Here is a 25,992-nt window from a genome sequence, read left to right as displayed (position 1 = left end):
GCTGTCTATCTGATGACTATGAGAAACAGACTACATCATTTACCATAAGCTTGCAGTAAATGTTCAGTGGAACCTTGTACCCTACACCTTTAGTGTCCACCTCTCTGTCCGTCCTCCTCTACCACTCACGCATGATGCCTGTCCCCATGACATTTGAGGGGAAATTTATAATGGGTTTGTTTGGTGTTTCCAAGAATTCCATTTGAAAAATTAGGAAACAGGTCAATGAATAGTAATAGAGTTAAGTTTGGTTTTAGTGTAAGTAACTAAGAAATTATGTCATTCTGGATAACTGCACGATATTTATCAGTAATGTGCAATTTCAGGTCAGAAACTAGACTAGATGTGAACCGGTATTGCATTTGCGTCCAGAGGGTGCTATGGGGAGACGGCCTCACGGTCATAGTCTCCCATTGCTTGTAATTGACAGGATTTACTATGTCTTTTAAAGAAAACACTCCTGTGATCATCATAAAGAGCGTTGATTAACCATAAAAGACTATTGATGAATCCAATAAGTACCAACCATGGATTGTGATGATGTATATTAATGTAAAGTTGTACAACCTGTCAATCACAAGGTATTCCCACCATGAAGAATTCCCTGTTTTATGGCCAATAGAATATGGAAATGCCCGAATGGGGTATTTTTATAAATCAATATATCCTCACACAATGGTTTGTATGATTAAAATTCAGGCCTTATTTTTTGTGCATTTCCTTATGATGGTTTGCAACACTATTCAATTTCAGCTCGTCAGGCGCATATTCTTTTCAAAATAAACTTTTGTCATCAACAAACAACTCAGTTTGGATTGGGTAACAAAAGAAGTGACTTAAGTTGAGAAAACGATTGTTGTTTGAATTGAAACTGTGAAAGAGTGCATTATGTCAGATTGTCAAAATGTTGTGGAAACAATCTGTGTATTGTAATTGTTGGCCCAGCCTTTTTCTTTCCACCTATGAACACCACTGAATGAGAATACCAACACCAGTGGTGTTTGCTGCTCTTGGCTGTTTGTCTTAGTGTCGGGGGGCGAAGAGAGCCGGCAGCCGAATAGAATTCTTGGAAACACCAAAGAAACCCATATTAAATTTCCCCTCAAAGGCAATGGGGAGAGGCATTGGGCGTCCGTGGTAGGCCAGGACCGACAGAGCGATCGACACTTGGGGTTTGACACTTCAATACAGAAAAATAAGAAGGAGGAGGAGGAAACATTTATTACCAAAATATGTCAGACATACAAGGAATTTGACTTGGCGGTTGGTGGGGGGGGACGGAGGGGGGATGGACAATACGGCTGGTGGGGGAGGGGGGGGGGTTTCCACCCACTTTCGTGTTTACTTTTGCATCTGCTTTCGCTTCAGAGCTGGACATGGGGGGGTGTCCGGAGCTGCCTCTGCCATTCTTTCTAATCGACACTCCGCCAAGAGACCCGCCCTCCTCTTTATTACCCAATCAGGGGCAAAATAGGAGGAGTCTTTACAGAATTTGGGTGGGATTATTTGTATGGGATGCTGTATTGACGACAACTCAGAAAATACGAGACAAACCCTATCCCGTATTGATTCAAAACAGGACGCGCTATTTTATTCTCAAAGACGGGACATTTCCATATTTTAAGGGACAGGTGGCAACCCTACTAGAGGTATAGGGACACAAGAAGGGGAGGGAAGGAGAGGAGAAGGCCAACTTTGAAATAAGGGTTGATGTGGAGAGAGCTCAAAATAAAAGGGAAAAAATAAGTGAAAGGGCGAGGAGAGACAGAAAGAGAAATATTTGCAGAATGTGGGCCGGAGAAAGTGGGGAAGGGACTGGAGAGTGTCCAACGATGCAGGTAAAGGAGTTGTTACAGGAGAAATTATGGTACAAGTAGAAAGATGGAGCTTCTAGAAGCATGTTTATGCTCTTCTGAGAGTCTCTGTGTGGGCACCTGTATTGGCTCTAGAGTCTCTTCTGGTGCTTGTGGGGGAGTGTCAGCGCTTGTAGACCATCTGCTCTAGCGCCACCATAGTGGGTAAGTACTGTAACATCGCTGTTAGTCAGGTTTTATAATCTATTGAAGCTTTATGTAGCAGTTATCAGCCAGCCCATGTGGCGTGCTTGCTGCTGCAGAGGAGAAATTCGACTCTTTTCCACGGCTGAAGTGGTTTGACTCTAAACTGGAAGAGAGGAACAGCTGCACGTCATCACTTTGCAGGCTTTATAATAAAATGTACATCATAAAAAACAAGCAGCAGTCCGGCAGATATCAAACACTATTTACATAGCAACACTGATGGATAGGTGGTACTGTTATAATCATACTGATAGGTTGAGCATCAGTGCTATAGCAGTTTTTCATCATAGAAACATCAAGTTAATGTGGTGCTGTAACAAACACCAAGGGCTTTAAATCTTAAGATTGTATTTTTATCGCCTTATGTCTGGAGTGGATGGGGTGATGTCAATGCATACAAGCTCCTCATGGATTTGGATGTGTTTTCTTAATATTTAGGAAATTCCATCAAGTTTGTAAATCAATCAACTGTGAATGATTGAGTTAACTATAGCCTGAAATAGCCACTGGTGGCTAAAGCTACTTACTTGAATTTGTCCCTTCGAGCAGCAGACTCCTTTTTGAAAACATTTAGATTTGAATTAAAGCAGGGTCTGACAGTCCTTCTCAGTTCTGGTTTTCCAGTTTTTCTATGATTTAATTTCAACACAACCCTTCTTTTGAACTCAAACATTTTAGAATGAATAATGGTGTGACTTTTTAAAACAGCAGAGAACACAGAGAAGATTTGGAGTTATATAATGTAAACATTTTTGGGGTATAGTCAGGCATTAAGAGAGGCATGAGGACAGAGGCAAAAAAAAGGAATACCCAAAGATATACACACTGGAGAGACGATAAACAATGCTATTTGTCAGGTTTTAAAAGAGGAAGTAACACAAATGCGTAGGTGCCTCAACATCAAGCCCACTAAGCAGAACACCAGAGCAGCAGTCCATGAGCCAAATAAACGTCTACTTTGAGGTCCTACAGCCTCACATTCTCTCCCTCCCTCTCTCTCAGCTGAAGTGACATCTGGAGCGCATTAACGCACTAAGGACACTGGATCTCCCCAGCCCGCCCGGCTGGATGGGTGGCCCACCGTAGCCCCCTTTCAGCAGCTGGCCCCGGCCCAACCTGATTGATAGAGGGAGCCCCACATGCACACTTAACACTCACACACACCCTGACATATCCCACAAAGTTGACGTACAGCATGCGGCATTGAATGACTGGTGGTGCTGCTATCATGGATTAGTATGAACACGTGTACTTTCATTGTGTTTAGTTTGGCTTTACAATCATGCAATGTAATGCAACGTTAGTCCTTATACTACAAGGGATTTTAGAGCTAGCATGCAAGTACATTGTATAAGTCGGAAATGAAAAAACACAAACTGGCTTGCTTTTAATGTCAGCAACCACTCTTCACATACTAGGGAAACATAAAAACAACAGTCAACTTTATTGACAACATGCAATTTTCACAATGCCTGAAGACTCTAAAGCATTCCCACGATTCAGATCAAAGCCCATCTTGCTTTAAGGACTGTCCCTTTTCATTACAGCATGGGATAAACGCATACATCATTTTTTCAGCAGATGCTCCCCATGCAACGGGAAAACACTACGTTTTTCAAAAGGAGGAAAGTTCAAAGAACCTCCTTATTCCCAGTAAATTGCTTTGCCTAAATTGCCATGTGAAATAAATTGCGGCGTTGGCCAAAATTTGCAATTCACAGGAAGTCGTCCCCTCAGCCCACAGAAGTTAATCCATATTTCACGTTTGAATATAAGATGTAAGCGGAAGAAAAAGGGGGAAGAAAGGCAACTCTTTGCCAGGAGATGAGATGTGAAAGGGGGGTAGGGGGGCGGTTAGGCGGGAGGAGCGGTGGGAGTGGAGAAAGGCGAGAGAATGGGAAGAAACAGGCGCCATTTAGAGTAAATGGCATCCAAAAACCCTCTCCAATTATCTTTGCCTGCCATGCCAGTGAGACTGACTTAATTAAAACGACTTGAGAAGGTGGGGAGAGAGGAAGGAACTGCCAGTGATTGAGGGGGCAGGCGGGCGACGTATCTGCACCGAAACACAAAGCTCAAGCATCGCACAAATTGTTCACCACTCTCGCTTTTCAATTCCTGACATAAAAAGAGGATAAAGAAATAATAATAAAAAAAGAAGGGGCTCTCAACATTCTCAGCCATGTAATTGCGCTATTTAAATCCTACATTTTTATTATTGTTAGAATATTTGTTAAGGGGAAACAGAAATGTATATAATAAAGCTGTTTTATTTTTGTCCCCCGCTACTCCCCTCCTCTCCAATAATCGTTCTGCCTCTTTCTGAGAAAAACCTCAGACAGTGACCTTTACGCATGAGGTCTGTTACTATGGAAACAACGACCATCCCCACTATGTTTGGTGTTGTACCGTCATCATGCGGCCAAAGATGGCCCACTTGTGACAGAGAAGAAAGCATCACATTTTCATATCAATATGCTACTATACCACTTTTCAACACAATGTCGTTATTCATTTGTTTGTTAATGTATTCATTTTGGCATCTATTTTGTCTTAGCTTTGAATAGTAATATACATCTGATATTTTCTGCGCAAAAAGTTTTCATGAGGTGTACCTCAACAATTCATTTGAAGTTTCACGATGCACGCCCAAACAGTGTTGGGGTGTTCTGGGCCTCTGCGTATCCACGGTGGATGTTACTTACATGTTACTGCTTTGAGGTGGGATTTAAAGTGTCTATGGATAGTGTTGATAGAGTATCAAATATATCAGATGACACCTTGTTATAAGCATGCAATATTATATGACAGAAGGGTAAACTAAATGTGGTTCAGGTGGTGATAATGGCTAGTAAAAATATGTGCATACCTTTACATAGGAATTTGAGCCAATTAAGATCTTAAAATGTGTTGCTTTCCAAGTACTTTTATAACAGTGTACTTTCATAGAACATGGGAGTTAATTGAAATTGCATTTCTACCATTCCACTTGCTGCCGATGTAAAGTCAAGCTGTTCCCCATAAACACACACATTCACAGTCACACACTCCACTCACACCTTGATCAGCCAACACTTGTTACTGTGCTTTTGTCTTGTGAGTTTATTGTAGTACATTGTGGAATGTATTTTTCACACAAACACAACACAAACTCGGGCTGTTTCATTAAATGTGGTTGCACAGGAGGTTGGTGGGCGCTTTAATTTGAAGTTTAAATGAAAGAATACACTGTGGACAACACTTGCCAGGAATTGGACAACCTCTGTATCACATTGGCTGGAAAGAATGAAAGGCAAAGACAACTTGGTTGAAGTCCATATTAAACTTTTAAAGTTTAAAGTTATTGCAAAACACATGACATTGAAAATAAAGATCTCATCTCATCTTCAACCGCTTATCTGGGGTCAGGTCACCAAAAAGAGAGAGAGAGAGAGTGAGAGACAGAGACCTGAGTTAACATGACAACTACTATTTTCATGTATTTCCACTTTTGCAATCGCACATTCATCCCCTCCTTCTTTTCCATCCCTGGAGCCCTACGCTCTCTACCCTTCCGTCTCATTCCCGCCATATGTTGCTCCTCCTTCTTCCCAAACCCATGTTCTCCTATTTTCACTGATCCCTTGTCCTCCCCTCCTCCTCTTCCTCCTTTTCCTCCTTTCTCAACGTCTTGCCCTGCTCGGGGAGCTCCACATTCCATTGAGCAGGGCTTTAAGAGCAGTTGGAGGAAAATAAGGAGAATATCAATCATGTCATTCTGGTGTCACTTTGGTAATTTGTTGGTCCTAGTCCACATTGCCTCAGGTAAACATTCAAAAGCAAAAGCCTCTGAAACAAGACCGCTATACGTAAATCGACTGCCAGCTTTTAACCTCCAGTGCTCTGCACACACACACATAACACACTAGACTCTGCTTCAGTTGCCAGGGAGACCGCCATACCTCTGGCTCTGACCCAGGAGGTTTTCACTGCCCCCCCCCCCCATAAATAAAAGAAAAACCCAGGAGAGAAGGCAGCTGTAGGACAGCTGTTTCTACCAGGACCCCAAGCAGTGCTGGACTGGGACAAAAAAAGGGCCCTGGCATTTTTGCTCAGACCGGCCCTCCACAATCGGTCGGACACAACCACCAACCAGTACACTATCCTTGGGGTCCCTGTAGATATGCATATCTACTGTTCCGTTCCCAAAAACCCAAAACCAAAGCTGAGAACTACTAGAAGTGCAATGGACCAGTTTACAATTGCAAGTATAGGTTACTTTGTTTTAAAGGGATAGTTCACCCAAAAATGAAAATTGTGTCATCATTTACTCACCATCAAGATGTTTCAAACCTGTATGTTTTTTTTATTCTGCTAAGCACAAAGCAAGATATTTTAAAGAATGTCGGTAATCAGACAGTTGATGGACACCATTGACTTCAATAGTAGGACAAAAACTGCTATGGAAGTCAATGGCATTTACCTCTAATTGTTGAGATACTCCTGGTGGTCCGATCGACGGGGGGCCGGACCGTCCCTTAAACGGGGCAGGGGGAATTTACCCCGTCGAACGGACCATCGGCAAGCATCCGCGTCCACCAAACGCGGCCGCGATCGTTCCCCCCGTCGATCGGACCATCTGCGGCCGTTCGAGATGGTCCGATCGACGGGGTGGGAAACGGCCGTGGTGCGCGGTACCCCTGCTCTATAGCAAGAGCTAATTCATACGGACTTGCCATCTTGGCTTGCTGCATGAATAAGTATTGTAATTGTCAGTAGTCATGTCTGACCTTTAAACTCAACATTTAGATTAAACATTTAGATTTAGATTTAACATTTAGATTTACATTTAAAATTTACATTTAGATTCAACATTTATATTTAACATTTACATTTATATTTAACATTTACATTTAACATTTATATTTATATTTAACATTTACATTTAGATTTAACATTTACATTTAGATTTAACATTTATATATAACATTTAGATGTATATTTACATTTAGATTTAGCATTTAAATTTAGCATTTACATTTAGATTTAACATTCATATATAACATTTAACATTTACATTTACATTTAACATTTATTATTGTTACTGTTAAATCGTCATCATCTTGGTTGTGGCCCAGCCAGGCCCACACACACTATCCTCATGCACCCGCCCTGATTAACACTCCCTCCCTGTTCATGTAGCTACCTGCTTGCTTATCGTTTCAATGACACTGTCCTGCTCACTCTGTCCCTCCTGGACTTCATTGTCAGACTCAGAGACCTGCTGCACCGTCTCCTCTGCTGCCTGCGAGCCGCAAGCACCGCTATCGCTGAGGCTAGTCACCTCTCCTAGTCCATGTGCTATGTTCATAGGTTGCCAACCGTCCCGTATTACCCGGGACATCCCGAATTATGGGCAATTTTGATTTGTCCCGACAGCTCCAGTCCCGATTTCCAATCACAGCCTGTTAAGTCAATGTTGTGAAGTTGTGACGCATCAGATAAGTGTGGGAGCGCGGGTGCCGGGTGAGAGCTGTCTAATCTGTTGAAATGAGCAGTGAGGCTGGCGCTGCAAAGAAAAAATAGATTGTGCAAGCCGGCCGACCGCTAGCACCCCCCCGTCAGCCGGCGAAAGTGTCCCTGATTTGGGGTTGGGAGAGTTGGCAACCCTATGTTGTCATCAGGTACTGTAGTAGTTTTGACAACTGAAGATACAGCACTAAACATGTCAGTTATTTTTTTAACATGTTGAGGCATCAACCTCTAGATTTATTTTTTTTGGCCCGCAATTTCTCCGCACCCCGCTTGCTCTCACGTTTTTGTTTCTCCATCGTAATCCGATTTCTTTCTGGCTCTGAGCCACTGAATGCATCTGACTGACACACGGAGAGGTGGAGCCTGCTAAGAGATGATTGGGCTAGCCCAGTGTCAGTATGGAAAATGAACCAATGGGCCGCTGTCCCTGCTTTATGGGTCGGTCGAAAGCAAAAAAATAAAAAAATAAAAAATGAAAAATTGTATTGGCCTATCGACCGGCCCCCAAGTGCGTCGGCCCACCGGTATGCCAGATTACCAGTCCAGCCCTGACCCCAAGTCTTAGGCCACAAATATCATCCCACCATCAACCCCAACAGGAATACAGGGAACAGAAACAGCCCGCAGCCAAAAGGATTAGACACATCTGCCTTAGTGTCTTCAGAGCAGTACAGAGAAGAATGTGGGGCCCTTTAACAGCCGAATAAGCTTACTGTGCATTTTAATACACTTTATTCTGCTCTCACATCTTTATTTCCTTTCCTATAGCAGCATGTTGTGATTGAAAAACACACAATACAATACATGTTTGTTCCATTACACATCAAAACTAGTGAGAAATAATACTTATTTGTATTTGTCCTCTCATCACAGATGCCTTTTGCTCATTATTCAATCGCATTATTCAAAATAAAACATTTTCATGAAAATGGGAGCAGTAAGAGATCAAAGAGCTCTACATTATTGTATGATTTTTGTGGGCTTCTCATGTTACTGACCAGCTATAACCCATATGCAGATTTACAGAATGTATCATTCCATGTATTCACATCCATCCACTTTTGCAGCAACGTCTCTATGTCTGAACAAAGTGTGAAACGTGTGGGAGATTTGGACTGTCCACTCACTTCTAAAATATATAATTTACACAGAAGTGTCGCTGTTACTTTGCCAAATGAAAGACACGCACATCAAAATAGCTGCTTTTCATGTTCAACTGGACAGCAAGAGGAATCATGCTCACGTATCAATTCCATTTATGTTTCCATTTTCCCACTGTCTTGTTGTCTGTCTCTATATTAAGCTAGTAGTCCTCTAGAGAAAGATTAACCTGTTCTGTTTCTTTTTTTATTCTATGTTAACCACGTTAGAACAGCGGTGATTTGGCTCTCCCCCTCCATCTGTTTTGTTTTCCTTCCATCTCCCTCTTTTTGATGAGCTGGGTCTTCAGTCCCCCTTATAAAATCCCATTAGCTCTTAATGAAGTCGGGCTCCTAGCCTCTCGGCCTCACCTCATTTAGCACGATTGTTTGGCGGCCATTAGCATGGAGGCAATTACAGCCGCACGACAAGAGTAATTGCAAATGCCGACAGGGACCCTGAGAAATGAGAATAAATAAATATTTTAAAAAAAAATTCAAACTAATATGATTCGATTCAGATTACGGGGAGGGAGCCGCATGTGTCTACGTTAAATCAACATAATTACAATCAGGGCTGGTGGGGTAAAGGCAGGAATGGATATGGAGGGATTGGAAAGTGATTGGCTAAGCACAGGGGTAGCCAGTGTGGTGGAGGGGAAATGTGGGATCACACAGTGAAACTAATAATGCAAAGCACAAGCGTGACCCCACATTTATGTAACAGAGAGGTCAGAGAGAGTACATCTGCGTGTTCACACCAGTTTGCCTTCCCGTTTTGCCTTACTGAAGTCAGATATTAGATTCTGCAGCCAAATTAGTGGCCAAAATCATTTCAGTACCTCCGAAAATCCTTTTAACACAAGGCCACACTGTTGGACAGTTTCGGGAATTTGTTGCTGAAGATATTGCCGTGTTAACCTGGGAAGGGGGGGACTTAATGTGTTCCACAAGCTGCTGCATCATGTTGTATTTGTAAAGCAAAGATTTCCTCTCCTTAGACGAAAAGCTAAAATGTCAGTTTAGTAGCACCAGCTTATTATGTTGCGATAAGTTCAGTGTACTCAATTCCAAAAAGTTATGAAGTACTTCCAGGCATCTCTATTTAAGGGAAATCTCAGAGCATAAGCACACGAGGCTTGGAGGGCTGAAGTCCACGAGCATCCTATTTATAACAGCATGCTGTGTTGGGAAGATGAAGTCTCTGAGGAATTACAGCAGGTTATGTTGTTTTGTTACTCTGTTAGAAAACATGAAGATTTTTAATTCTTTAGATGATATAGATTTAAGGAAGCAATGATAGCATAGCATGAAGGCGACTGTGGGTAAGTGTAGAGCCTGGCTGTCCTGCAATCAGAGGATTGGTGGTTTGATCCCTGGTCCTTCTAACCCGCGTGTCGATGTGTCCTTGGGCAAGATACTTAACCCCAACAGTGCTCGTGTAGCTGTGACTACCGTTTGTAAATGCTAGTTACTGGTGGGCAGGTGCCACTGTGTGCAATTGCTCCCGTCATCAGTGTGTGAATGGGTTGAAACACAGTGTTAAAGCGCTTTGAGTGGTCAGAAGACCAGAAAAGCGCTAGTTACCATTTATTTTTGCCCTTAATTCTTGAATTGCAGCTCCTTACAGCAGAACATATTTGTTTAGGACACTGTAGTGCCTTCCAATAAGGTCACTTCGGACGCCTCAGGGGTTTCAATAGGCTTGTTCATTTATTCCAGTGTTTCTTTCACGTATAATAACAAAAATAAACTGTCACTAAACTTATAAATAAACCAACAAATTAACAAGCAAAAACTAACAACAACAATTGAAAAACCATATGCCTGCTGGCGTCCACGTCTTCCCACCACTCAACACCGAAACAAAAAAGACAACTTCCAGGATCGTTTGTCTTCCTGTCCACTAATTGCCACAGGTGTGCAACTTCGACCAGCAGGCGTCACCCAATTAACTTTGCTTCAAAAATGGCTCCTACACACCGGCCCTCTTATTGCTACCGGCTAAATAGGTACAATAACAAAGAAACAAAACAAAATATGGAGCCATTTCACAATATACAGTACACAGTAAAGATATAAATCTGTCGAATCATCAATGATCACGATTGGTCACTCATACAAACATGAATACGTTGGTTTCATTTGAAACACGTCAAGTTTTTTTTTTCCAGTTCATTTGTGACCATATTCTTTTCAATTCAAATTAAAGTCCATCAATGAAATAGTAATGCAATCAATGCTCTTTTTTCAGAGTCCTTCTTCAGTGTATAACGCAAATAGTCCATTATGCCACAAAGGCGTTGTGCGTTCAAAGGTCCATGTTAGTGTGCATTGGTATATTTATGTACGCATGTGTGCAGGTTGCAAGAGATTCCTTGCTTGAATTGTCCATAGTCCATTGTGCGTGTGTAAAGATCAGTATACATGTCAATTCCTACAAGGTGGAGTAAACATTACACATACATTGGACATTCATACCCACATGTGATTTTCCAACAATAAGCAAACCTTTGTTATCGGTCTGTCTATAACGCTAGTCTTTGTTTTTAAAGTCAAGCTACGAACGATCCCCTTTGAATCTTTCTTTGTGTCAATAACTCTCCCCAACATCCAAGATCCCCTAGGGGCAGTAGGATCTGCAATTAACACGATGTCGCCATTTGCATAGTTTCTTTTCTCTTTAATCCATTTTTGTCTTTCTTGTAGGTTTGGAATATACTCTCTAACCCATCTTTTCCAAAACATATCAGCTAAGTACTGTACTTGCTTCCATCTGCGTCTACTATACACATCTGCTTTCTGAAATAAGCCAGGGGGTAATGTGGGTTGTCCTTTGAGAAGTAAGAGGTGGTTGGGTGTTAAAGGTTCGAGGTCATTTGGACTATCTGAGTTTGAGGTAAGTGGGCGACTATTCATTATGGCTTCTACCTCACAGATGAAAGTGTGAAGGGATTCGTCGTCTACTATTTGATCCTTTGTTAGTGATAGAAGTATTAGTTTGACCTGTTTTATTAACCTCTCCCATACTCCTCCAAAGTGTGAAGCGGCAGGTGGATTACAAATCCATTCTATGCCATTTTGTTGCAGAGCAACTTGAAGTTTGTTGCTTTGGTTCCATTCCTTTATGGCATTTTTTAGTTCACGATCAGCTGAAGTCAGGTTAGTTCCATTGTCAGATCTTATTTGGCGTACTTGCCCTCGTCTGCTTATAAATCTGCGGATTGCGTTGATACATGAATCTGTGTCAAGTGAATTGGCTATTTCCAAATGTATTGCTCGAGTTGTGAAACACGTAAAAATGACACCATATCTTTTCACTTCACTGCGTCCTCTTTTCACTATGATTGGACCAAAGAAGTCTGCTCCAACAAAGGTGAATGGTGGTAAATCTGGTGTTATTCTTTCTTTTGGCAAATCTGCCATTTTTTGTTCTCCCAAATTTGAATGTAGGCGTCTACAGAACACACACTCAGATCGTATCCTTCTAGCAAGGGAAGTTGCTGCTGGAATCCAGTACTGCTGTCGCAGTTTGGCCAACATATGGTTCCTTCCACAGTGGCCTAGTTGTTCGTGAACGTGTTTTAACACCAGCTTGGACACATGATGGTGTTTTGGAAGAATTGTAGGATGTTTTCGATCCTCGGGCATAGCCATTCGGCTTAATCTTCCTCCTGTACGAAGTAATCCGTCTTGCAGAATAGGATCCAGTTTACGAATGTGGCTCTGATGACTGACATGAGCGTTTTCCCTTTGCAAGGTTTTGATTTCTCCTGGAAATGCCTCCATTTGTGTAAAGTGTACGATTGCCTTTTCTGCCCTTTTGACGTCTTCTAAAGTAATCTGCTGCACATTCATGCGTTTTTTGACTGTTTGCATTTTACTTTCCATCAGACGTTGTTTCTCTGCATCTAAGGTCTTAATACTCATGTTGGTAAGTATTTCCTTTCTTTTCAGACTTAATTGCAAGAGAACGTCTTTTAACTTAAGTAGCCATGCTACTGCTCTGGTTAGGTTGTTCCACTTTGAGTGATAATGTATGAATGTGTGAGTAGGATTTTTTTCTTCTTTTACAATCAAGTTCATGGTGAGAACATCTTTCTTCACTTCCGCGTCATCATCATCATCTTCATGTGTTTGTATGGCAATGTCAGAATTTGTCCATTCAGATTCCTGACGTTTGAGAAATTCTGGACCATTCAGCCACACCTTTGAATTCAGAAGAGCACTGGCTTTGAGACCACGGGATGCACAATCTGCAGGATTTTGTTTAGTGTTTATGTATCTCCATTGTTTTACTTTGCTCATTTCCCTGATTGTGTTCACTCTATTAGCCACGAATGTTTTAAATCTTTTGTTCTCATTCTGAATGTACTTCAGTGTTGATGTACTATCCGTCCAAAACATGGAGTTCTCAAGAGCAAGTTGTAACTCTGCTTTGATCAGTTTATCCATTTGTACTGCTAGTGCTGCTGCAGTAAGTTCCATTCTTGGCATTGTAGTTTGTTTTAGTGGCGCAACGCGTGATTTCCCCATTATAAAGGAGGTGTGCACTTCATGCTCTGAATTTGTGAGACGGAGATACGTGACACAGCCGTAACCACTTTCAGACGCATCACTAAAGTGATGTAGTTGTGCAGATGTTATCGGATCAAAGCCTTTTGGCTTGAAACATCTGTTGACACGGAGCTCTCCAATGCAACTTAGGCCTGCCATCCATTCATGCCACAGCTGTATGTAGTGGCTTGGTACAGTTTTGTCCCAGGCGTAATTCAGTTTGCAGAGATCCTGCAGAATGTTCTTAGCAGTAAGGACGAATGGAGAGATGAAGCCGAGAGGGTCGTATACTGAGGATACGATGGACAGTATTCCCCTTCGAGTACATGGCTGTTGTTTCGGGCTCACTGCGAAGGTGAGTTTGTCACTTTCTATGTGCCATTGTATACCAAGAGTCCTTTCTGTAGGAAGATCACTGGATTCCAAGTTAAGGTCTTTGACTTCTTTTGATCTGGCTGCTTGTGGGATGGACGTTAGGACTGTTCTGCTGTTACTTATCCATTTGTGCAAATGAAAGCCTCCCATTGAGCAAGCTCTTTCAAGCTCTTTGCACAACTTCGCAGCATCGGCTTCAGTAGCCACAGCTTTCAAGCAATCATCTACGTAGAAATGTTGCTTAATTGTTTCCACTGTTTCGGGCAAAAAGAGATCTTTGAAATCTTCGGCAGTTTGTCTGAGGGCGAAACTTGCACAACTTGGTGAAGACGTTGCCCCGAATAAGTGCACTGTCATTCTGTGTTCTTTGAGTGGTTGACCTGTATCACCATTTGGCCACCATAAAAAGCGCAAAAAGTCCACATGCTTCTCCATAATTCTCACCTGGTGGAACATGCTTTCCACGTCTGCCATAAGAGCGATTGGCTCCTGGCGAAAGCGCAACAAGACGCCTACCAAGTTACTGGTGAGATTTGGACCTTGCATCAATTTGCTATTCAAGGATACCCCCTGGAAGGATGCGGAGCAATCGAATACAACTCTCAGGGAGCCCTTCTTCGGATGGTGCACTCCATGATGTGGAATATACCACACCTTTCCACTTTGTGTTTCCAGTTCATCAGATGGCACGACTTCTGCGTGGCCCTTCTCAAGCATTCCTTTTAGAAATGCAGTGTATTCTCTGTGAAATTGTTCGTTCTTTTCAAATTTTCTTTTCAGAGACATGATACGTTGCTGTGCCTGCTGGTAGTTGTTTGGCATCATTACATCATTTTCTTTAAAGGGTAACGGTAAGTAATAATGACCATTTCTTAGTTCTTTTGAACTTTCCATCATAGACATGAACTGTTTGTCTTCGACTGACATCTCTGATTTCTGCTCAGCTGCCAGTTCAGGAAAATCTTGATGATACTGTTTAATCAACAAGTCATTCAAATCTGCTACCGATATGCGATTAACTACAGTACATGAGTGACTTCCTTGCGTTTGACATGTTGTTTCTTGCATGAGCCCATTGACGACCCATCCTAAAGGAGTTTTAACAGCATATGGCCCATTACCTCTACTGTTTATTACTTTCCAAGGCTCCATAAGCTTTGCAGCATTTGTGCCTATTAACAACTCAATGTCAGCATCCAATTGTGGAACCTTCACCTCATGTAAGTATTTCCATTTGTCTATTGATTCTTGTATTGGTATGTGTTGTTTTGAAACTGGTAATTTTGTTTGAGTATAGACTTCTGGGAGTTTGTGATACAGTAGGCCTTCCATACTGCTGACTTCAAGACCAGAGACTACACTGCTGTGGACATTTTTCTCCTGCCCCATTGTGCACAAGAGAATTGTGGTGTTTTTACCAGTGATGTTTAACTTTCTTTTCAATGAGTCTGTACAAAATGTAGCTGAGCTACCAGGATCTAAAAATGCATGGGTATTTATGACTTTATCTGAATTTGCTACCTTTACTTTCACTGGCACGATTGCAAGTGTGCATTGTTTTGATTGACTGACCCCCATTAGGTCATCGTCTTCTAACGAAACCATAGCACTACTCAGTGGTTTGTTTCCAGTTATCACACCTTCATTTCTAATTCCATCCTTTTCCCTGCCAGTGTGAATGTGGAGGATGGTTGGATGAGACAGAGAACATCTTTCGCATTTCATTCTGTTTTTGCAGGTTTTGCTAACGTGCCCCATGGTTAAACATCCAAAACAGATCCCGTTTAATTTCAGGAATTCTATTTTCTCGCTGTTTGGTTTAGACTTAAACTTTTCGCAATTTTCAAATGTGTGATCTCTTTTACAAAATAAGCAAAGCCTTTCAAGTGCACGCTTACTTGTATTCAGTTTGGGTCCACATTGTGACTCGTTCCTTTTTAGTTCAGGTGCTTGAGCAACTGTAGTGGCAAAGCTGGTCCTCCCACCAAGTTTGGTGAATGGGTTTTGTGGTTTAGGTCTTGATGTTACTTTACTCTCTGTCGAGTTGTGTATGTCGCCGAAAATTGGATCAAGCATTGCTCTGGACTGTCTTTCAATGAAGCCTACCAAGTCCTTGAACGTTGCTCTGTTCTGGTTATCTTGCATGCTACACACATTTGCTCGCCATCTATCTCGTAGCCTAAATGGAAGTTTAGACACGATGAGTCTTAAGTTGGTGAAACTTTCAAGCTCTTTTAGGCCATCAATATCTTGCATTGTATTGTGGCAGCTTTGTAAAAAGAGAGCATATGATCGCAACCCATTGCCATCCTCTGGTCTGATGGTTGGCCAGTTCACAACTTTACTAATGTAAGCAGATGCTATTTTATAGCTGTTTCCAAAATTGTATTCTAGCTGCCTTTTAGCTTCTTTATACGCAATGGAGGAATCCATATGCATAAAGCTACTGATGAGGTTTCTGGGTTGGTCTCTTGTATACTGTTGTAAGTAGTATAGTCTGTCATCCATATTAGTTGTTTTATTCTCAATACATTGCTCGAACGCTTTAATGAACGTCCTGTAATGAAGAGCATCACCGTTAAATATGGGAATTTCTCTATCTGGCAAAAGAGAGAGTGTTTGCTGTTTCACTAACATTTCAGTTATTTCTGTTTGTCTCTTTAATACATCAGTGACGTTTGTATCATTATGATCCCAGTGAATTCCGCTTCCTATCGGTGCTGAGGCGCTCTGATTGGCATTTTGTTGTGCACCTACAGTTTGAGGGGCTAATCTCTCTCTCTGGGATCTCATTGGTCTTTGTACTGTTGCAGGGGTATCATCTTCCGTTGGTGTAACGTATCGGTATACGCCCGACACTGAACGTTGTTTTTCCGCTTCTCTGAATACTTTAACTCTTGCCTCTGCAGCAGCAAGTTCGGAATCTATGACCATTTTTTCTTTTCGTGCCTTTAATTTTGCAATGATATTTGCTTCTTCAATATCAAGATCAAATTTGTTATCCAAAGCCTGCGCCTTTGCTCTAATTGCCGCACATTCAGCTTCGGCCTTTAGATGAGACGTAGATTCTCGTGACGCGCAACTGAGAGCGCTTGTTGCTTTGCGGCTATGCGTGTCACTGTGCGCTACCTGAGATGCGCTATCTTGTGGCTTAACAGCCCCTATATCCTCCTGCTCTTCTTCTTCCTCATTAACTTGATCAACCTCGAGCCAATTCATGACATCTTTTAAGAAGCCTTTGTGAAGGTGATATTTGGGTTGGTACCAGTCTAAGTTATCAGCCTCCCTTTCGTATTCGTCTTTTGTCAATTTTTGTACGGCTGCTTGTAAACTAATAAACTCAGAGAAAAATCCTTCAAACAAATTAACTTGTTTCCTAACAGTTTCTTTGTCCTGTCCAGCTTCAATTAAACTATGGATTTCGTTTCGTTTGCGTGTTAAAACACCAAGCTTCCCCCTACGTGTTGCTATTATTTTAAACAGTTCCTTTTCTTCATTCCAATCCAGCTCTTCAGGCTCTTCGTCAGCCATTTTTCAAAGATTAACTCAAGAGTTCATCACACACGAAATAAATAGCATTTCAAAGTCAACGTTCAGTTTGTAGTGTAGGCTAAACACGGCAGCTCACGTTCAAAGTCATTATATGAGCGCGGCGGCTCGCTTCAATTCAGCGTTTTACTCACAAACGTCCAAGGAAATAATGGTTGAATCCTCACGTATTTCCAGCGGGAACGTATATAATCCACAAACTTTAAGGAATGCAGCTCCCAATCTTCCAAGTATCCTCAGGGTATGGCTGTAAATCCAACTTTCCAAACTCAGGTGACTTCCGTATATTCCAATGTAGCAGGTTTCATTTTCCAGTTGCAGAAGGTTTTTCAACTTATGTAGTGCCTTCCAATAAGGTCACTTCGGACGCCTCAGGGGTTTCAATAGGCTTGTTCATTTATTCCAGTGTTTCTTTCACGTATAATAACAAAAATAAACTGTCACTAAACTTATAAATAAACCAACAAATTAACAAGCAAAAACTAACAACAACAATTGAAAAACCATATGCCTGCTGGCGTCCACGTCTTCCCACCACTCAACACCGAAACAAAAAAGACAACTTCCAGGATCGTTTGTCTTCCTGTCCACTAATTGCCACAGGTGTGCAACTTCGACCAGCAGGCGTCACCCAATTAACTTTGCTTCAAAAATGGCTCCTACAGACACCTTTGGTCCAACATTCATTAACCATACTTGCAACACTTAGATTTGTATTTCTTCCTGCTGTCCAATTCAATAGTATTATCTTTTCCACTAGAAATTGCAAATCGCAACATTAAATGTAATGTGCAGCTTAACAAGATTAAAGCTAAATGGTAATAAGTTTGAGTCACTTGGACGTCTGTGCCATTGATAATTTTAAAAACATCCCGTTTTCCATTTCAAACTCTTAGCCTGGCCACATTTTAGCTGTCCATTTAAATCCCTCGTGTAGACTGTTCAAATATGTTTGACTGGGAAAAATGTCACAGTACTGAAGATAAACACGCTCTAACTTTAAGAAAGCCTAAGGCTTGGGCTTCATTGCTATCACTGACAAACTTTTCTGAGAAACATTAAGACCTCAACAAACCTTTGACCCGAGGCCATGAAGTGCACTTAATGTTTTGTGCTATTCATCAAATTACATTTTATTTGAAATATTCAGTATGCTGCAATCTTAAGTACAGTAAGAAAGAAGTAGTTTGACCATGTGTCATATTAGATCTCTTATTATTAGATCAAACTGGAAAGCCGCCACTGGCTGAACCAACAGGACTCCTTGTGAAATCTGGGAGCCTTTGCTGAAACAACAGCAGGCTGCAGTTTTAGTGCCAGATTGCCATGGCATTTCTCACATCAACCCCCGACTCCACTCCACCCCTCAATCCCACCACCCACCCCCACTGGTGCCCCCTTTCCTGCCTCCTAAGCTGAATGACAGGTGGCAGTAACCCGATCTTCGTCAAGGAAGAACTCCCATCTCAAGTGGGCACGCTGCCCACTCGGCCACCCGAAGGCCAGGGGCCGCACAGGGGCTTTTCAGGCTGGACGGAGAGTGTATTTGTGTGCTTGTACTCAAAACTAAGGCAGGGGAAGGGGGAGCTGAGCTACAATGGCCACAGAGGCCCTGGAAGAGGAACGGGGGTAAGGGCTATAATGGAGTTTTTGCCTGAAGAACCAAGCGGCCGAGCTGGCAGCGGGTGCACAGGGTTCAAACGGGAAACCGCAGGCTGGCTCTCACAATAGCCCCCGCGAGAGTCCCAGAGGGTCGTCCACAATAGCAGGGGCGACCGGTTGTTGTCAACAATGACCTCGAAGGCCCCACTGCTCCAACTGAGATTGCCACGCCCGTCAGCACTTCCCTTTTTGAGCTTCTTTAGCTGAGATTATTATTAGGGTAATGAATGTGAAACACGTCTACAATTCACCAAGAACGTTTTGAAGTAAACAATGCGTTTCCAGCAGTTTTTCAAATGCAAGCTGTAACAATATATTCTTAACCCATGTAAAGGACCGTCAATCTTTAAAACAAATGAGATGTTACAAATAACTTTAATACTTGTAGATACACCCATCAGCACCTCATATCAGATTTGAAAACCTATTGGCAATCACAAGTGCAGCAGAGCATCTTGGCGCGAAATTAGAATTCCGGGGAGTAGCACAGATCTGTCCTTGTGCAACCCACTGCCCCTGTAAAAAAAAGTTTATTTGTGTAAAATAGCTCTACAAGCAATCACCCCATGGGCTAGAGGGACTGTGCAATGAAGGGGGTGGGTAGGCGGGTCTCCAACCAGGAGGAGATTTAATTAGTAAAATCACATTAAGTCTAACAAAATTAAGCGTAAAACAACCCTTGGTGGAGAGCTATGCTGGAGCATTTTGGGTGGGGAGAGGGAGGAACACTCAGGGGCCGAGAGGACAGGGAGACTAGCTGTGTGATTAGTCCGGCCTGTGTGTAGAAAGAGACAAATGGCTCAGTATGACCAGACCTCCTCTGGCAATCGACACAACGCTGCCATGTGTGCACAGATCCTCCTTTGAATAGCTCTCATTCACTATAGAAGGATATTTACAGAATTTGACCTCAAAGACTAAAGGATTTATAGGGATTTTACCAAAACAACACTTCCCAATTAGAGCTTCATTTAACAAGAGCAGGACAATGCCAGAGGACAGAAGGTTTGAACCTTTGAATGCTGCTGTTAAACACATGTCTTCTGAAGAATGTTGGTGGACGCTTTGTTAAAACCTGTTCATAGTCCAAAGGTAATATATACATTGTTGCCATGGTAATGCTGTTGTAATGATATACAAACTGGGGTCAGGCAATTGAAACATTGGTGGGTCCGTTGAAAGGATCCCAGTTCTGCTTAATAAGTCTGCGATGAGATGCAAGCTCCGTTCTCCTGCGTTAAAGTCAAGAGCAGAGCACCATCCTCCAACCTCACTTCTAAATTAGTGCTTCACATGGATGTCGGATGAAAACAGCAAGGTACCGAATCATCCGATGCTGATCCAATATTCCAAAATCTATATTCCTAAAGATGTAGCTGTGTCAAAATTGAACCTTGAACCCATTTCCCAACTGTGTGAACGTCAAGACAGAAAAGAATGGTGAAAGCTTTACCTGAATCAGTCATTGTATTTCTTCCACAAAGAGACCCTGGGGAGACACTGTAGTCTTCCTAATCAATGGGAACAACGTGTGTGTACGTCCTCCCATTCGTGTCATTTAGCCGTCACTGGAAAATGGGTTTTCTTTTCATTTGTTTAAGTCATATAGTATGCGGGTCGATACATTTGTCCCCCTGTTGTTTTAGCATCGCCTCTCTGAATGTCGTCATGTTTCCATCATCTGAACGGCAGGTCACATGATCTGAAGGCACCTTTTGATCATATAGTAACGGACTGACTTGCTCTGTGAGCGAGGTTACACATTAAGATTTTGTCCTTAATGGACATTTTTTCCCCTCACATTTCTTTTACTTCTTTTAATTTGAAACCAGTACTTTTATGCTTTTACTTAAGTAAAAAGCTTGAGTTGAAACTAGGGTTTAAAGTATTTTAAGTATCCATTCTTCTACTTGAGTAATGAATGTGAACACTTTTGACACCTCTGTATTAGAATGCAGCATTTTAATATTACTGCCGGTGCTTGCAGTTTTAATTCAATTAAGACTGAGAATTTTAACGTCCTCTGCTCACCCATAATTTGCAACTGAGTTGAAAAACTTGTGTTTTTTCCTTTTGAATTAAAACTGAATGAAAGATTTTTTTTCTTGAGGCTTAATAAAAAAAACCCTCTTCTGATCATTTTGATTTAAATATATCTGTGAGCTTGAATCAAAAGAAAACGTATTTATCTGCAGCGTGCCCCACCTTTTAAGGGTGCACTTATTTTAGAGTACGCGAGTCTCCATCTGGATTCCGAATCAGGCCACGTCCAAATTCACGTCACTCCGACCCAGTCTGGGGTCTGCAAGTCTACTACACTCTAAAAATAAAAAGTCTAGAATACTTACAATAGTTACACCACTAGCTGCAAAGCTTTTTTTGAGTATACTCAAAAAAATGGATAATGTGGTGTGTCAACTCGCGATAAGAAGTTTGTCAAATGTAACGTTCTAATTCAGACCTACTAATATACTTGAGTTAACATTACTTAAAATATTGCATTTGATAGTCATCTACTCAGCCTTGTCATCACAATAATAATAATAACATGTCCAAACCACTAGAGTATTAATAACTGCTTGTGGTAGTCCTCTCTCTCATGATCTGTTTTTGATGCATTCTAAATAGGGCATGTGTTGTGACAATGTTGTCAGCTGTTGCATTAACAACACTGCAAGTTATCACGGCTACTGCAACATGAACACTCTGTTATCTTGTCTGAGAAATAATGTTGGAGCTAAAGCAACTTTCTCAGTTGCTAATGGAAAACAATTGAAACGTTTTTTTTTGCCTTTCTATTTCTATTTCTTGTCAAGACAACAAACCACAAAAGCAGAAAGGTTTGGGGTCACATGGTCCTGTGTGGTGTGTTTAAGAATATAACATTTGTGGAAACATTATAAAACATTACAATTTTATCATGAGATATGGAAATTACCACTGGGTCACATTCACTTTCATTTCTGTCTAAAATGCAAATAGTGTGTTTGTTAGAGAGTGAATCCTCAATCATTCAGAAAAAGCTCAGCTATCTATTGATGTTCCAGCCCAGAACAGAGAACTACAAAATGTAAACTCAAATCATCTCAAGTGATTGTACCAATCTTTGGGTTTTTACGGAGCAGCGGGGTAAATTTGAGCGATGTACTGTGGCCTGGCACCGTGTTCATAGCATGAATAACATCTGATAGTAAATTAAATCAGACTGCCACTGGCCTACCAAAAGAAAAAGATTATCTGCCAGACGTGTACCATGAAAATGTCTATTACAAAACACATGCTTAAAAACTGCAAACAGCTTTGTGAATACATTACATGTCATTTAGCTGACGCTTTTATCCAAAGTGACTTACGTTGCATTTCAACCCATGTTTTTTTACATTTTGCCTGGGGAGCAATTGGGGTTTAGGAGCCAGGCAGGATCCAGGATCTGAAGCGCCAACCTTGTGGTCCCCAGCGCCCCACGCTACTCCATCATCTCCCAAACTCAAGCATGCAACCTGGTTTCTCATAAGGTTTAGAGGAAGGCATCTGACAACTTACAGTTGACTTTCCCCACAGCAACAAGCAGCTTTCAGGGTTGCTCTATGCTCCGTTGCCCTCTATCCAACTCTCGATACAGATTCTGTGGAGAAATGACAAGGTTAAAGCTATAGTGCTTAATATGGTCAGGTTTATTATGAAACAGGACATTGAAAATGGTGGCGTTCACGACAGAAAAAGACATCCCTGCAAGCAGAGGTCCAGTACATGTTTAACTCTGCTTTTTTACTGGTGGGATAGACGTCATCATATTGAACATTATCTGAGACATTGCCTTGTGATCAGAAGTGCTCTGATGGACTCTGAGGCGCCTGTTGGAGCGTTGACACACTGCTTAATGCTTTACATGTCAACTCACAACTGATGCGCTAAAGTGTTAACATTCCCATGGAGAGACCGAAGCCACAATCAATACTTTAAGACTTCCTCCCAGAAAACAACTTTTTATTATACATTTGGGGAACCGGAGCCTACAAAAATGTATGGTAGTATATATATATAGATTTTTCTAAGGCTCAGTATTTCCCTAAAACAGATGGTCCCTGTAGTTTTTAACAAAAGTTGCGAGCCAAAGCGGGATATTTGTCCATTTGTACTATTTCCAGCCAAGGATGAATCCACACATGGCGCTCTAATGAGTATTTGTGGCGGCAGGACGGCGTATGTGGAATTGAGTGAAAATAAACTACAGTGCTCATGGACATGGTGATGAAGGAACATGTCAAACAGTGCAACAGTGCTCCTTGATGTGTGGATTAATGGGGCTCTATGGCACAGAGGATAAAGGGATATCAAGTTTTCGGTTCACACAAAACACATGTTGCTAGATTATTCCAGTAGTTCAGGCAAGACAGGGAGTCATAGAACCAGGCAGAAGCTGAAAGTAAATGTCAATATACCATATTTTTTTGGTCATATTTTATTTCAATATAGACATTTATGGCTGCTATTTTTAAGGCATCATAAAAATGTGTGTTTCATTAGCTTCTACTAGGTCGTCATGGTCTTATAATTACTAGTAACTTGATTTACATTAAATTCATCATTTAATAAAATAAAATCATTACAGACAAAATGCATCTGATTATGATTTTCACTGAATTGGTGATAACAGGGAGGTCAGAGAGCCTTTGTGACTCAAATTCCTTTAAGCAATTGACTGGCTGGCCATGTCTGAGCCACAGGGGCATAGCGCAACAGAGAGAGTTATAGAGCACATGCAAAAGATTTAAGTTCAATCAAGCATTCAGGGCTGGACACCTGATCTTTCGCTTAAAGCCCCTCCAGAACAGTGGGAGTGTGGCCGGGCCTCACAGCAGGCCGCCTCCCTCCAGCAATCTGCTAACATGGAGCCTCTGAAGGGATGGTATTTACCCAGTCCCGCAGAGCTCAGTGGGGACTACTGTGTGTGGTAGGTAGGTACTACCAGAGGGCCCCGAGTGGAGGGGGGTGGAACTGGGATGAAAGCTGTGGAAATTTAGCGAGAAGAGCTGTAACACTTTTTTTTAATCAAGAATCTTTAAAGTGAGAAAGAGGATTAAAAACATCTAATATTCTATCCCAATGCCATACAAATTTCAGTAAAAAACAATTAGAAGTGTTTACATCCTTGATGTTGCGAGGGGTCGATTGAACATAGAATGAATAAACTAGAATAGATCTGAGTACTTTATGAGAAAATTGCTATTTTCTGAAGATTGTTTTCCAGAATGAGTGTTTCAATTGTTTAAACTCTAAACTAAAAATGAAAAACAAGAAAAATATAAATATAATTTAATATATCTACTCACTACGGTCTTGGTAACAGACATTTTTGTTTGTCTCTGTTTAGATGGAAGTCAAGCTGTTGGTCGGATTCCCACTAGGCTACAATAAAAGACGTGGCGCTTTGAAATAAAATAGGGCACGTTAACGACAGTGAAGATACAAACAAAGCCGGAGAAGAGGAGAATATCTTGCGGATGTAGCTCAAGTTACACTTCCAACCAGCCCCTCAGACCATGGGAGATTTGGGTGAGGGCCTTTCTTAGGTTTCTTAGGGCCACAAAGAAAATATTTTAGCCTCTCGGTAAGCCTTCGCGAAGCCCTCCCTAAGCTCCTAGGGCTCTTCCTCCCTTGGCCATCCCTTTACAGCCCCATCTGGGCTCCAGAGGACCCTTTCTGTATACTAGAAACCGCCACACACACCGCTCGCCATCACTCACATGACCCTTCTGGGACGCAGCAGACCTTCCTGTTGACGTCAAAGCAAACCAAAGCGGGAGCCGGTGCAGCGCGGCTCCACCCAGGGGGCTGGAGGTCTAATCACTGTGTTCCTCACAAAAGGCGCAGAGGAAACACTAGCGTTTGCTAAATCTGTCCACCATCACTCACACTGTAGCCCATGCACGTGTCTACATATACTGTCAGTCTGTTGTATTTTACCTTCTTTTTCTATTTCTGCTACTTTGTACTCCTTTATCATTGATCTGACAAAGGTTACTTTGTGAATACATAGCATTTTGAACTAATATAATTTAAAAGAGAAACATACTACAAGGACAACGAAGACACTAACATTAACTGGTACTACCAATCCAATAAAGAGCCCAATAAAAGGTACATGAGAACCTCTGCCATTGGTCGCCACAGGCAAAGTTACTCACAGTCTATAAAGGAAATCAGATATGCAGTGTTCAAACATTTATGTATTTAGTTGAATAACAGAAGATATTACAGCAACTCTTTAGAACAGGTTAACAGATGTCTGCATGTCTCTATTTTGCATCATCGGAAGTAAATGTCTTGAATATGACCAAGAAAAGTTGAATCTTTTCAAGTAGGATGTGCCTACCATTTGGCTAAGAGCCATTTAAAAATATTTTCTCACATATTGTGGACGTGAATAAAGAAAATGTTTCAGTAGTCTAATATTTTGAATGTAATAATTTGACTTATAAAAAGTTGTTTGCACATCATAGTAATTTTACTTACTTAAGACCCGGGAAAATTTCAGGTGATTAGAACTAGAATACTCCAATATGTCTTTTATTTCATGCCAATTCATCTCAATATCTGCTACGTACTGTAGTTTAAAATAAGAAACATGGGAACTTCTTGAAGACAAAAGAAGGCAGTTCCACAATACTGATAATCCTGATACACACATATAGTCATTGAATTCTGCATTAAAACACACAGTGGGAGGATAAAATGTTGCTCTTTATAAATATGTTTTAGCATTATTATGACTGAAATAATTGGGCTATTTTGGACAACTTGTGCTTCTTGAGATGGTTGTTTTATTCCTGCACTGTGTACATGATTTGCTCCTATCAATAATGAGATATGCTTCAATGCGTCAGGGAAACCCTCGGAGAGAATCTATTCTCATTTGACTCATTTGATTTCACCGCCTTTATTTGTGGAAAAGCCGGTTTGGAGAAGACACAGACATGATTACATTTTCCCTACTTGCTGCCTAAACTTATATGGAGGCTCCGTGCAGTGGAGAGAAAAGTCCAGATGGACATCTTCAAAATTCCCAAATCCTCCTTTTTATTGCGAGCAGGAGCTTTGAGGTCAAGGTGTGAAGGAAGGACCAAAAGAACCGT

General features: G+C 41.5%; 1 protein-coding gene across 1 annotated transcript in view; it reads right to left on the bottom strand.

Annotated features, from left to right (window-relative positions):
• Window positions 1-25,992, bottom strand: part of pknox2 (pbx/knotted 1 homeobox 2) — a 105,251-nt gene that overhangs the window by 64,326 nt on the left and 14,933 nt on the right. The window contains exon 2 of the mRNA XM_037467949.2: window positions 22,400-22,481. The gene's annotated coding sequence lies outside the window, so the exon portion shown is untranslated. The remainder of the gene's footprint in view (window positions 1-22,399; window positions 22,482-25,992) is intronic.

The sequence above is a fragment of the Pungitius pungitius genome, chromosome 16 (assembly GCF_949316345.1).
Source record: "Pungitius pungitius chromosome 16, fPunPun2.1, whole genome shotgun sequence".
NCBI lineage: Eukaryota > Metazoa > Chordata > Actinopteri > Perciformes > Gasterosteidae > Pungitius > Pungitius pungitius.
The sequence above is the reverse complement of the archived record's forward strand: the minus strand, read 5'-3'. Positions and strand labels throughout refer to the sequence as shown.